The sequence below is a fragment of the Puma concolor genome, chromosome A1 (assembly GCF_028749965.1).
Source record: "Puma concolor isolate L17-30 chromosome A1, mPumCon1.1.hap2, whole genome shotgun sequence".
NCBI lineage: Eukaryota > Metazoa > Chordata > Mammalia > Carnivora > Felidae > Puma > Puma concolor.
In genome coordinates, this window is record NC_141667.1 from 21316886 (window position 1) to 21329433 (window position 12548).

Here is a 12548-nt window from a genome sequence, read left to right on the forward strand (position 1 = left end):
ATCTTTTTAAAGTTATTTGTAGTTTGATATCTTTTGTATTTTCATATGAAATTTAGAGTCAGCTTGTTAATTTCTACAAAGAAACTTGCTGGGATTTTGAATGATTTTATTGAATTTATGTAGATCTATTGTGAGAGAATTAACACCTTAACACTTGAGTGTTCTGACCCATTAACATAGTATACATCTCCATTAATTTAGGTCTTCTTTAAGTTCTCAGGGCAGTATTATATAGTTTTCAATGAAAGACTGTCAGAAAAATTATCAACATTTTTGTCAGATATATCTCTAAAAATGTTTAAAGTATTTTAGTGTTATTTAAATGTTTGTAATATATAGAAATATAATTGGTCTCTATATATTGATTTTGTTTTGTGCAACCACACTAAATTCATTTATTCTAATAAATTTTGTTAATTTTATCAGATTTTTCCTTTTTTTTTTTTGCTTTTAAGTTTTTTCTCAAATTAGCTAACATACAGTGTAGTCTTGGCTTCCAGAGTAGATTCTCAGGATTCATCACATACATACAACACCCAGTGCTCATCCCAACAAGTGCCCATAATTGGCTATTGTTGATAGTGCTGCTGTAAACACTGGGGTGCATGTGCCCCTTTGAATCAGCACTCCTATATCCTTTGGATAAATTCCTAGTAGTGCAATTGCTGGGTTGTAGGGTAATTCTACTTTTAATGTTTTGAGGAACCTGCGTCCTGTTTTCCAGAGTGACTGCACCTGTTTGCCTTCTCACCAACAGTGCAAGAGGGTTCCCTTTTCTCCATGTCCTCGCTAACATCTGTTGTTTCCTGACTTGTTAATTTTAGCCACTCTGACCAGTGTGAGATGTTATCTCAATGTGGTTTTGATTTGTATCTCCCTGATGATGAGTGATGTTGAATATCTTTTCATGTGTGTATATACCATCTGGATGTCTTCTTTGGAAAAGTGGCTGTTCATTTCTTCTACCCATTTCTTTCCTGGATTGTTTTTTGGGTGTTGAGATTGATAAATTCTTTATAGAATTTTGATACTAACTCTTTATCTGATATGTCTTTTGCAACTATCTTCTCCCATTCCATCAGTTGTCTTTTAGTTTTGTTGATTGTTTCCTTTGCTGTGCAAAAGCTTTTTATCTTGATGAGGTCCCAATAGTTCATTTTTGCTTTTATTTCCCTTGCCTTCAGAGACACATCAAGTAAGAAGTTGCTGTGGTTGAGGTCGAAGAGGTTGCTGCCTGTTTTCTCCTGTAGGATTTTGATTTCCTCCTACAGGATTTCTCCTGTAGGTTTCCTGTCTCACATTTAGGTCTTTCATCCATTTGGAATTTATTTTTGTGTATGGTGTAAGAAAGTGGTACAGTTTCATTCTTCTGCATATTGCTCTCCAGTTCCCCCAGCACCATTTGCTACAGAGACACTCTTTTTTCCATTGGATACTCTTTTCCTGCTTTGTTGAAGGTTAGTTGGCCATATATTTGTGGGTCCATTTCTGGGTTCTCTATTCTGTTCCATTAGTCTATGTGTCTGTTTTGTGCCAATACCATATTGTCTTGATGATTACAGCTTTGTAATATAGGCTGATGTCCGGGATTGTGATGCCTCCAGCTTTGGTTTTCTTTTTCAACATTACTTTGGTTATTTGGGGTCTTTTGTGATTCCTGTAAATTTTAGGATTGTTTGTTCTAGCTCTGTGAAGAATGCTGGTGCTATTTGGATTGGGTTTGCATTCAGTGTGTAGATGTCTTTGGGTAACATTGACATTTTAACAATATTTTCTTCCAATCTATGAGCATGGAATGTTTTTTTCATTTCTTTGTGTCTTCTTCAAGTTATTTCATTAGCTTTCTGTAGTTTTCAGCATAGAGATCATTTACCTCTTTGGTTAGGTTTATTTTTAGGTATTTTATTGTTTTTGGTGTAATAATGAATGGGATCGATTCCTTGGTATCTGTTTCTGTTGCTTCATTATTGGTGTATAGAAATACAACTATTTTATCAGATTTTTCTACATACAACATTTTTCCTCTGTAGATAGAAACAGTTTTTCTCTTTCCTTTTTTTTTTTTAATGTTTATTTATTTTTGAGAGAGAGAGAAAGAGAGAGAGACAGAGACAGAGACAGAGTGTGAGCAGGGGAGGGGCAGAAAGAGAGGGAGACTCAAAATCTGAAGCAGGCTCCAGGCTCTGAGCTGTCAGCACAGAGCCAGACAGACATGGAGGTTGACTCGCAGACCACCAGATCATGACCTGAGCCTAAGTCGGAGGCTAATTGACTGAGCCACCTAGGCACCCCCAGTAAGTTTCCTTCTATTCATAATTTGCTTAGAGTATTTATCAGAAATAGATATTTGATTTTGCCAAATGTTTTTTCCTGTATCTATGCAGATGAACGTATCTTTTTCCTTCTTAAAAACATTTTAATATGGAAAAATATATTGATAGAGTTTTAAATGTTAAGCCAATCTTGTATTTATGACATAAACTCCACTTGGTCATGGTATGTTTATTGTCATTTTATATTTTGTTGGATTTGACTACATTAACTTTTGTTTAGAATGTTTGCCTATATGTTCATGAGGGATATTTCTTATAATGTCTGTCTGGTTTAGAGCTGTGCTCATAGAATAAGTTGGGAAGCCTCATCAGATTTATTGAAGATTTTTATAGAATTTTTATTATTCCTTTCTTAAATGTTTGATAGTTCACTATGAAGCCATTAGGGTCAGAAGTTCTCTTTGAGGCGCATCAGGGTGACTCAGTTGGTTAAGTTTCTGACTCTTGGTTTCAGCTCAGGTCCTGATCTTACAGGTCCTGGTTTCAAGCCCCATGTCAGGCTCTGTGCTGACAGCACTGTGGAGCCTGGTTGGGATTGTCTCCCTTTCTCTCTGCCCCTCCCCCACTCAACACATGTACACTCTCTCTCTCTCTCTCTCTCTCTCTCTCTCAAAAATAATGAAAATATAAGAAAAAGTTCTCTTTGAAACACAGGTTTTAGCTACAAATTCAATTTCATAAATATGGGACTACTTTTCCCCTATTTTGTTCATATTCTCATATATGCTCTTAGATTTCTCCACATATCCATTCTCTACTGTTCATTCTAGAATCCCCAAAACCTTAACAAATACCTCTCCTGGTCTCAGTACCTTAACTGGTGGTGTGACCCTGAACCTCATGTTAGGCCATTCCGAGGCCAAGATTATTGCACTTGTCTTTTACCATCAGAGTTAGACAACTGAATATTAAGAATGTGCAAGTGAACCAAAATGGTACCAAACATATCTTCTCCTAACTCTAATGTATAACAGAAGCCTTATATCTAATGATCCATATTAGTTAACCCTCCCTGAATGATGCTTCACCTTCTTGCCTGCTGGTCCTTTGACATGAGTTGTCCAAAGTATCCAAAGTCACCTGTAGCTTTTGGTGAAAATGGTCTAGTCAAGATGCTACACTTCAGGAATTCTTGTATGTTTCCACTTGTCTTTTTATTTTATTTTATATTATTTTATTTTATTATTTTGTTTTATTTTATTTTATTATTTTTTAGTGTTTATGTGCTTATTTTGAAAGTGAGAGCACATGCAAGTGTGGGGAGGGGCAGGGAGTGAGGGAGAGAGAGAATTCCCAGCAGGCTTTGCACTGTCAGCACAGAGCCTAATATGGGGCTTGATCTCATGAACTGTGAAATCATGACCTGAGCAGAGATCAAGAGTCAGAACTGTGAAATCATGACCTGAGCAGAGATCAATAGTCAGACACTTAACCAACTGAGACACCCAGGTGCTTCTCCACTTGTCTTTTAATGTCTTTGTCTTTGACATATAACTTTCAGAGCTGCTTCCTGGGCCCAGTCTGAGCCCCAGAGTATTTACATTTGGAATAGACCTGAGTCCAGACTCAAAGAAGAGACAGATCCAGATAATCTGTAGCTTGAAGCGGAGCCTCCATCGTGGGCTCATCCTAGACCATTAAACTCCAGCCAACCCAAAGTCACTTTGAGTCATAAAAAAAGTGTTTAATACTTCTGAATTTTGACTTGGTTTGGTAAACATATCTAACCTATCCAAAAATTGGTCTGTAAGTGGGGTGCTGTTGTAACAGAAACCTAACGTTTGTGGCAGTGTTTTTATTTTTTTGGAACTGGGTGGGGAAAAAAGTGGGCAAACAAATAGAAGTCCAGAAAATGACCATGAAATTTTTACAAGTGCTTGGAAAAATAACCAAAACTTACTGGAAAATCATCATATAGAGATTTTATGATTTTATTTATTTTTTTTTATCATGATGAGTGTACTCTTTTATCTCCATTCTTTATTTCCCCCAACCCCACCTACTTCCCCTCTGGTAACCTTGAATTTGTATTCTGTGGTTAAGAGCCTGTTTTCTTGGTTTGTCTCTCTCTTTTTTTCACCTTGCTCATTTGTTTTGTTTCTTGAATTCCACATATGAGTGAAGTCATACAGTGTTTGTCTTTTTTTGACTTATTTTGCTTAGCTTTATACTCTCTCACTCTATCCATGTTGCAAATGACAAGATTTCATTCTTTTTTATGGCTGAGTTGCATTCCATTGCATATATATGCCACATCTTCTTTATCTATCTATTGATAGATACTTGGGCTGCTTCCATAATTTGGTTATTGTAAATAATACTGCTATAAACCTAGGAGTGTATGTATCCCTATGAATTAGTGTCTTTGTATTATTTGGGTAAATACCCAGTAGTGTGGCTCCTGGATTGTAGGGTATTTCTATTTTTAACTTTTTGAGAAAACTTCATACTGTTTTTCACAGTGGTTATACTAGTTTGCATTCCAACCACCTGTTACTTGTTTTTAATGTAATTCCATTGTGATCACAAAACATACTTTATGTGCCTTAAATTATTTTAAATTCATTGAGATATATATATTATGGGTCACAGTATGGTCTGTCTTAGGAAGTGTTCCATGTGCACTTGAAAGAGTAGCATACTCTATACGCCTTTGTGGTGGTGTATTTACAAATATCTATTAGGTCAGCTTGGCTGATAGATTTGATTAAATTTATTTCTTTACTGATTCGCTGACAATGATTTCAGAACTTTTCTTGTGAATGTAGATATTTAGTGGTGTAAGACACCACAAGGGCTATTTAAATGGCATCCAGAAAATATTGGTATGTTTAGCTTTTATTTTAATTAATTTCAAAGAACTTTCTTCCCTTTTGATTTCTCTTTTACCCATTGGTTAGTTAAAAGTGTGTGTTATTTACTATCCACATATTAGGGCATTGTGAGATATGCTTATGTTACTGATTTCTAAGTTAATTCAATTAGTCTCAAGGATCATATCTTCTATTACATGATATCTGTTAAATTCATTGAGACATGCTTTGTGGCTCAGAACATGGTCAGTCTTTACTAATATTCAGTTATCCCTTTGAAAGAATATGTATTCTGTTGTGGAGAGTTTTATAAATACCTGTTAGGTCATGTTCGTTGATGGTACCATTCAGGTGTACTGTAACCTTGCTGATTTAATGCAAGTTCTGTTATTCTAATGCAAGTACTGAGAGAAGGATTTTGAAATCCCTGAGTAGGATTGATTTTTTTTTTTTCCAGTTTGCTTGATTTTTGTATCTCTGTTAGGTTCATTTTGAAACCCTGTGATTAGGGTATATTTGTGTATATACCCTAATATTTTGTGTATGTTAGATGGGACCTAATGTTAATTAAGCATTGAATCTGGCTAATTAATTATTTCTCACTACTGGGGAAAGACCACGATGAATACTCAGTGTCATGTGAATTTTGAGATTTGCCAATAAGGTTGGTAGGAATAGGTACTATCCATAGCCCATGTCAGTTCTGCTGCATAGTTCTCTCTAATCCTTTCGGATAGTTATTTACCCAGCCTAGGTTATTTCCGCATGTGCTGATCAGAACTCTGCTGAACACCGTCTGCAGGTCTCTAGGGGTTCTCTTTGTACACCTTTGTTTCTCTTATTTTGTGACACTAGCTTCCTTGGTGTTCCCAGACTCTCTCTTTCTCTCTTTTTTTAGTCCATCAAATTGGCAAAGTTCCCCTTGTTCTGCTTTTATTGAGGTATTATTGATATACAGAACATTGTGTGTATATAATGTATATGTTCTGATGAGATGGATATGCACAGACCTGTGATTCTTATATGAAGTATATCTAATAGTCAAATTTACTGAGGCAGATAACATAATGGTGGTTGCTGAGGGATTGAGGGAGGGGGATGCAATACAAGATGAATAAATTATAGAGATCTGTTGTGCAACATGGTGCCGTTCTTAATTTCATCTCTTCAGCTGTGGGAGTCTGCTGTTGTCTGTGCTGGTTCCCCTCTGTACTGCATCCTATAAGCCCTAAGGCACTAGGCTGAACCACTTGTAGGGGTTACTTATCTCCTGCATTTCTCATCTCTTAGGAATGTCCTTTGCCTGTTCTCCCATGCTTTGAAAAACAATTTTGTATATATTTCTTTCTTTCTGTTCGTTTGTTTCAGATAGGAGGGGATATGCAATCAATGTTATCTTCTTGCTGGAAGCTTTTTTATTTTGAATTTTTTAATTTCCTCCCACCCCCCTCTTATTTCTTAGGCTTCTTTGCTCTTGTGTTACTTCTAGTTCATCTTTATTTTTTAAATGATTTTCATTTGTATCTACTTCATTTTGTCATCTCATTCTGAGTTTATTTAATTTTGATTTATGTTGTACTTTTTTTTTTGCTATCTTACTTTAACTCATTTTGAGAGAGTATGTTAATATTTTAAATCATTTTTGTGCGAACATTTTTCTGGCATATTTTATTGTTTGTTCATAGGGAGGTAATTTTCCTTTGATTCTCTGTTCTTATAGCACTTTTCTTTAAGATTTACATTGATACTATTATGTTTCTCATTTCCATTTGAAATTAGGTTTTCTAATTTCTTGCTCTCATAATGGAGCAAGGTTCAGGACATTTTTCTAATGTCACAGACTTCCTTCCTTATATTTATTTTGGGTAGTTTTCAAAATATTTTTGCTTGTGTCCTCAGATTTTCTGGTACTGTTACATAACCGCCTTTTGGGCTGGATCTCTTCTTCCCTTCTGTATAGAAAGGAGCCTAGTGGGTCAGTTTTCAGACTCCTAAGGCACCACATGTCTCTAGCTCCTTCAGTTCTTAAGCGATCCCTTTGCCTTCACCTAGCATTGGAGAAGGTAAAACCCTGTCATTTTCACCTGCTTTTTTAGTAAATATCTGTTGGCTGTCCCAGTGTTTTCCTTTCCTCAGGTACACCAAATTCTATCTGAATGCTTTCTTTAGTACACAGATGTTTTTAACTGCACATATCTTGTATGTATTGACAGTTTATCAATATCTGCTCATATTTTGGAATAATTTTTCACTTAGTTTTGTTGTAAATGTTGTCCAGTTTTGGGTTTTGCTCTTTTTGTTATGTAAAAATTCAGTGTTTGGAAAAAAATATGCTTTTGTCTCTGTCAATGTCAACTTTCCCAAATTCCTCTCCAGCAACTTCTAATTTCTGCGTTTATATTTATCTTAGACTTTTCTCCTCCTAGGTTTTCCATCTGGAAACAAGTGAGGAAACTTGTTTTTTGCTAACTTTCATGTCCTTTTAGGTAATTTATGTCATAATCACAGATACCATCTGACTTAACTCAAGGTTTATTGTCTCTTATTCCTTTGTCACCTTCTTCCAAAGCAGATTGGTGTGTAGTTCCTCAAAGTGTCATTAAGGAGCATGAAGAAGCAGAGAGGGCTGTTGAGACAGAGAGAGCCCATCCATGGTTAGCTTTCATTTCATCTCACATCATTAAAGCAACTGTATTTGCTTCAGTCTTTTCCTGGTTGCTAGCTAAATTGCTCTCAGCTTTTTGTGTTTTCTTCTCATCCACATTCACCAGAGCCTCCAACCTCGTGCTTTCATAGATGTCTGGAGGGTATTTTAACACCTATAAACCTTTTTATTACTGTCATCTTCTTGCATGATTTTGCCTATAAGCCCTGATTTCAGTTAGTATAACAATGAAAGTGTTAGATTTTAAGATAAATAAAATAAAAGTCATTTGTTATCTTCAAGTAGATCATACTCAACGAGGGAAGGAGTCAGGATAGGAACTTAACTGAATGAAGCTGAGAATTTTAATGAAAGGTTGAAGCACAGGGTGCTGTGTGAACAAAGGCATCTTCACAAAACTCCAATCCACATAATGCAAAGGTTTAGGAGGATGGCTTTATCAAAGAACAAGACAAAGAATTCAGTTTATATATATAAGTATGTGTGTGTATGTATATATATATTTTTTTAATGGAACCATCTTATTTTATTTTACTTTACTTTACTTTTATTTTATTTTATTTTATTTTATTTTATTTTATTTTATTTTATATTTTATATACAGAGAGAGTGCATGAGCAGGGAAGGGGTCAGAGGGGGAGACAGAGAGAGGATCTCAGGCAGGTCCATGTGCGGCAGGCTTGATCCCACAACCCTGGGATCATGATCTAAGCTGAAATCAATAGACATTCAATAGACTAAGCCACCCAGGAGCCTCATCAGTTTATATATTTTATATATACTATATGTTGATATACAGAGAAGCTGTTGCAAAGATCTATCTATGCTACTTTGTAGGAAATACATGTAAAGATCAATTAATAAATTAATAATTAAATCTGAAAACAGAAGATTTCATCAGAGTTTTTCACAACTTTGTAATGTAATATACTATTTACACACTATATTTTCATTTCATAAATCTTCTCTAGTCTTAAGTAGAGTTAGTTGATTTAAAATTAATTTCCTGTAGCATACTTGAAAATTTGATAATTTTTGAAAAAAACATGTGATACTGAAATAAAAATTATCATATTCCCCCAAATTTACTAATAAAATTAATGAAACCAACCTTATTTCACTTAAATTATACTAAAAGTCATTATTTGATTTTTCCCTAAGTTTCCACACAAGTGGAATATTAAAATGTGAGAATATAGAATACACTCAAACTCTTATTTTATTTCAGTCTCTTTCAGAGGAAAGGTAACTAGAAGGATAGCTTCAATAAGTCATTTTATTCAAAGTTCTTTAAGTGTGTTAATGCATTAAAAATAATGTTGAAATATAAAACCAAACCATACCAGATGAACAAACAAACACATGAGGTATAATCATGAGGTCTCATTTAGGATTCAATCATTCATCCATTCATTTCACAAAGAGTTGTTATGCTTTTACTGTGTGAGAGCAACTGCATATAATACATTCCTTGCAATGATGACCATATCTAACCATGTCAATATAAGAGATTACCTAAGTAACTATGCAGGACTGAGGAAATACTGTAAAGTGCTATGAGGAAATTTTGAGTGGATCCTAATCTTGAATGGGAGAACAGAGTTACTTTTCTGAGGAAAACACATTTCAGCCAAGCAGTTATGTGGAGAAAAAAAAGGAAAGGAAATCTTGTAATGTGAACTACATAAGTGAAAGCCCTAGACAGACAAAAGGAAATTGCAAGACAGAGGCTGGCATAAATGAATCATGTTGAGAAATTCAGGGGCGGGAAGCAGAAACCTCTGCTGTGTTAGAATTATTAAGAATCGGGCAAATCTAATACTTTGAGCTTTATTTTAAGAATGATGTGTCTTTTAAAAATGATCAGATTTACATTTTAAGAAGAGATCGGTGGAATTTCTACCCCTTAGTAAGGTCTTATCAGGCAGACCTTACAGATAACAACTATAAATTCTGAACATAGCATAGAAAACAGCTCCCTGAAGGTTCTCTATAGTGAATAAACACAGTTTCTAGCAGGTAGGACGGGCTCTGAGGAGATGAGCTATATTTGGTGATTTGCTGTTTTTTCCCAATTTTATTCCAAATAGCTACTCATAAGATAGTATGATTAACATAGGTAAAATTGTCTGGTATAGATATTCTTATAGCTATTAAGGTTATTAAGATAGACTTTCTTAATCCAAGCCAAACAATTTAGTTTTATAAGGGTTTAATCTTCAAGGCACCTTTTTTTTTTATTTTTTTATTTAAAAAAAAATTTTTTTTTTCCAACGTTTGTTTATTTTTGGGACAGAGAGAGACAGAGCATGAACGGGGGAGGGGCAGAGAGAGAGGGAGACACAGAATCGGAAACAGGCTCCAGGCTCTGAGCCATCAGCCCAGAGCCCGACGCGGGGCTCGAACTCCCGGACCGCGAGATCGTGACCTGGCTGAAGTGGGACGTGCAACCGACTGCGCCACCCAGGCGCCCCTCAAGGCACCTTTTTATATTCACCCCAGATTATTAATTTTGGTAATCATTTGTAATGTCATAAGTTCTATTATGTCATTACATATACAATACTGCTAGTCTTCCCAGTACCTCTAAAATGTATTCCTTCTTTTCTGTAGTTTGGAGATAAAATCCTAAGTCTCAGAAGGGCAAGTTGTTCAGTGTAATTTAGAGACAGACAAGTAGCAAAGAAAGCCATGGTTTAAACACAGGTTTCCATAGTCCCAAACTGCATGCTCTTTGAATGGAGGACTTGCTGAAGAGAAATATTTAAAGTTTCTAAACACATTCCATTATGACAGAGATCAATATGCAGTTCAGCAAACTCAACTCGGTATAGATTTTTTAAAAATGACTTTTATGTTGACAAAAAACACGAGGGTGAATTATACAAACATAGTTTTCTGGAAAACTAAAGTCATCACAAGGGAAAGCTTATTGAAGGTAAGTTGGATCAAGAGCCTCAAGTAGAAGTGAGGACATGGTCACTCCTCCTTCAGAAATTGGCTTCAGCTCCTTCGAGGAAACAGTTGTCCTGATTTACAGTTCAGTTTTCTGTAACTAGCTACCTCAGGATTAGCGTAATTTCCACACTGCTCCTCCTTTCTGAAACAAACCTTAATTGATTAACTGGTATTTCAGTGAGATTTATATTTTAGCTAATGTGCAATTTAGGATGTGTACTTATATTTAGTGGTACTAAAGACCACTATCTTGTAAAACCATATTCATTCATACATTTCAGTGGATAACATTCTCTTTGTTCTGGGCTAGGCATGGATGATTTTATATTATTATTATTATTATTATTATTATTATTATCATTACTATTATTATTATTTGGAGTATAATACATGAGAGAAATTCTCTTGACAAATTTTTAAGTGTACAATACAGTGTTGCTAACTATGGACATAATGTACAGTAGTTATCTAGAACTTACTCATCTTGCATTAACCGTATCTAAAAAACACATTGAACGGCAGTAGAAACACATTGAACAGCAACTGCCCATTTCCTACTTCCTCATCCCTGGCAAACTATTACTCCCCTGTCTGTTTCTATGATTTTGACTATTTTAGATCACTTACATAACAGCAGTTTTTCAGCATTTGTCCTGTAACTGGCTTATTTCACTTAGCATAATGTCCTCCTGATTCACTCATGTTATCACATATGGCAAGATTTCCTTATTTTTTTAAAGCACAAATTATATTCCATGGTATGCCTGTACCACATTTACTTTATGCATTCATCTACTGATGGACATTTAGTGGTTCAGTATTTTGGCTACTGTGAATAATACTGCAATGAACATGACAGTACAGATAACTTTTAGAGATTCTGATTGCAATTCTTCTGAATATATGCCCCCACATTGGATTGCTAGATAATATGGTAGTCTATTTTTAATTCGGGGGGAATCTCCATACTAATTTCCATAGTAGCTATACCATTTACATTCCCACTAACAGTGTATGAATGTTCGATTTTCTTCACATCCTAACCAATGCTTGTTTTCTTTCCCTTTCTTTTTTCTTTCTTCCTTTCTTTCTTTCCTTCTTTCTTCCTTCCTTCCTTCCTTGGTTCCTTCCTTCCTTCCTTCCTTCCTTCCTTCTTTCTTTCCTTTTCCTTTTCCTTTTCCTTTTCCTTTTCCTTTACCTTTACCTTTTCCTTTTCCTTTTCCCTATTTCCTTCCTTCCTTTCCTGCCATTTTAACAGGTGGGAAGTGGTATCTCATTGCTTTGATTTGCATTTTCTAATGACTAGTCATATTTAGTATATTTTATACACTTGTGGTCATGTCCTTCGCACATTTTTAAAATAGGGATATTTCATTTCTTTGATATTAAGTTGTAGAAGTTACTTATATATTTTGGAGACTAATCTCTTATCAGACACATAATTTGAAAATATTTTCTCCCATTTTTGTAGGGTTTTTTTTTAAACTCTTAATTGTTTCCTATGCTTGCAGAAGCTTTTTAGTTTGATGCACTCATGTGTCTGTTTTTGCTTTTTGTCTTGTGCTTTTGATGTTGTATTCAAGAACTCATTGCCAGGACTCATGTCATGAAGTTTTCCCTCTTTATTTTCTTCCAGGAATTTTATAGTTTCAGATCTTAGTTTAAATCTTTAATCTATTTTCAGTTCCTTTTTGTTTATGTTTTAAAATAATGACCCAATTAACATTCTTTTGCATGTGGGTATGCAGTTTTCCCAACATTATTATGGAAGAGACTCCT

At 35.0% G+C, this 12548-nt stretch overlaps 1 long non-coding RNA gene across 1 annotated transcript in view; it reads left to right on the top strand.

Annotated features, from left to right (window-relative positions):
- The window catches only part of LOC147584046 (uncharacterized), a 255389-nt gene that overhangs the window by 5050 nt on the left and 237791 nt on the right, over positions 1 to 12548 (top strand). The window lies entirely within an intron of this gene.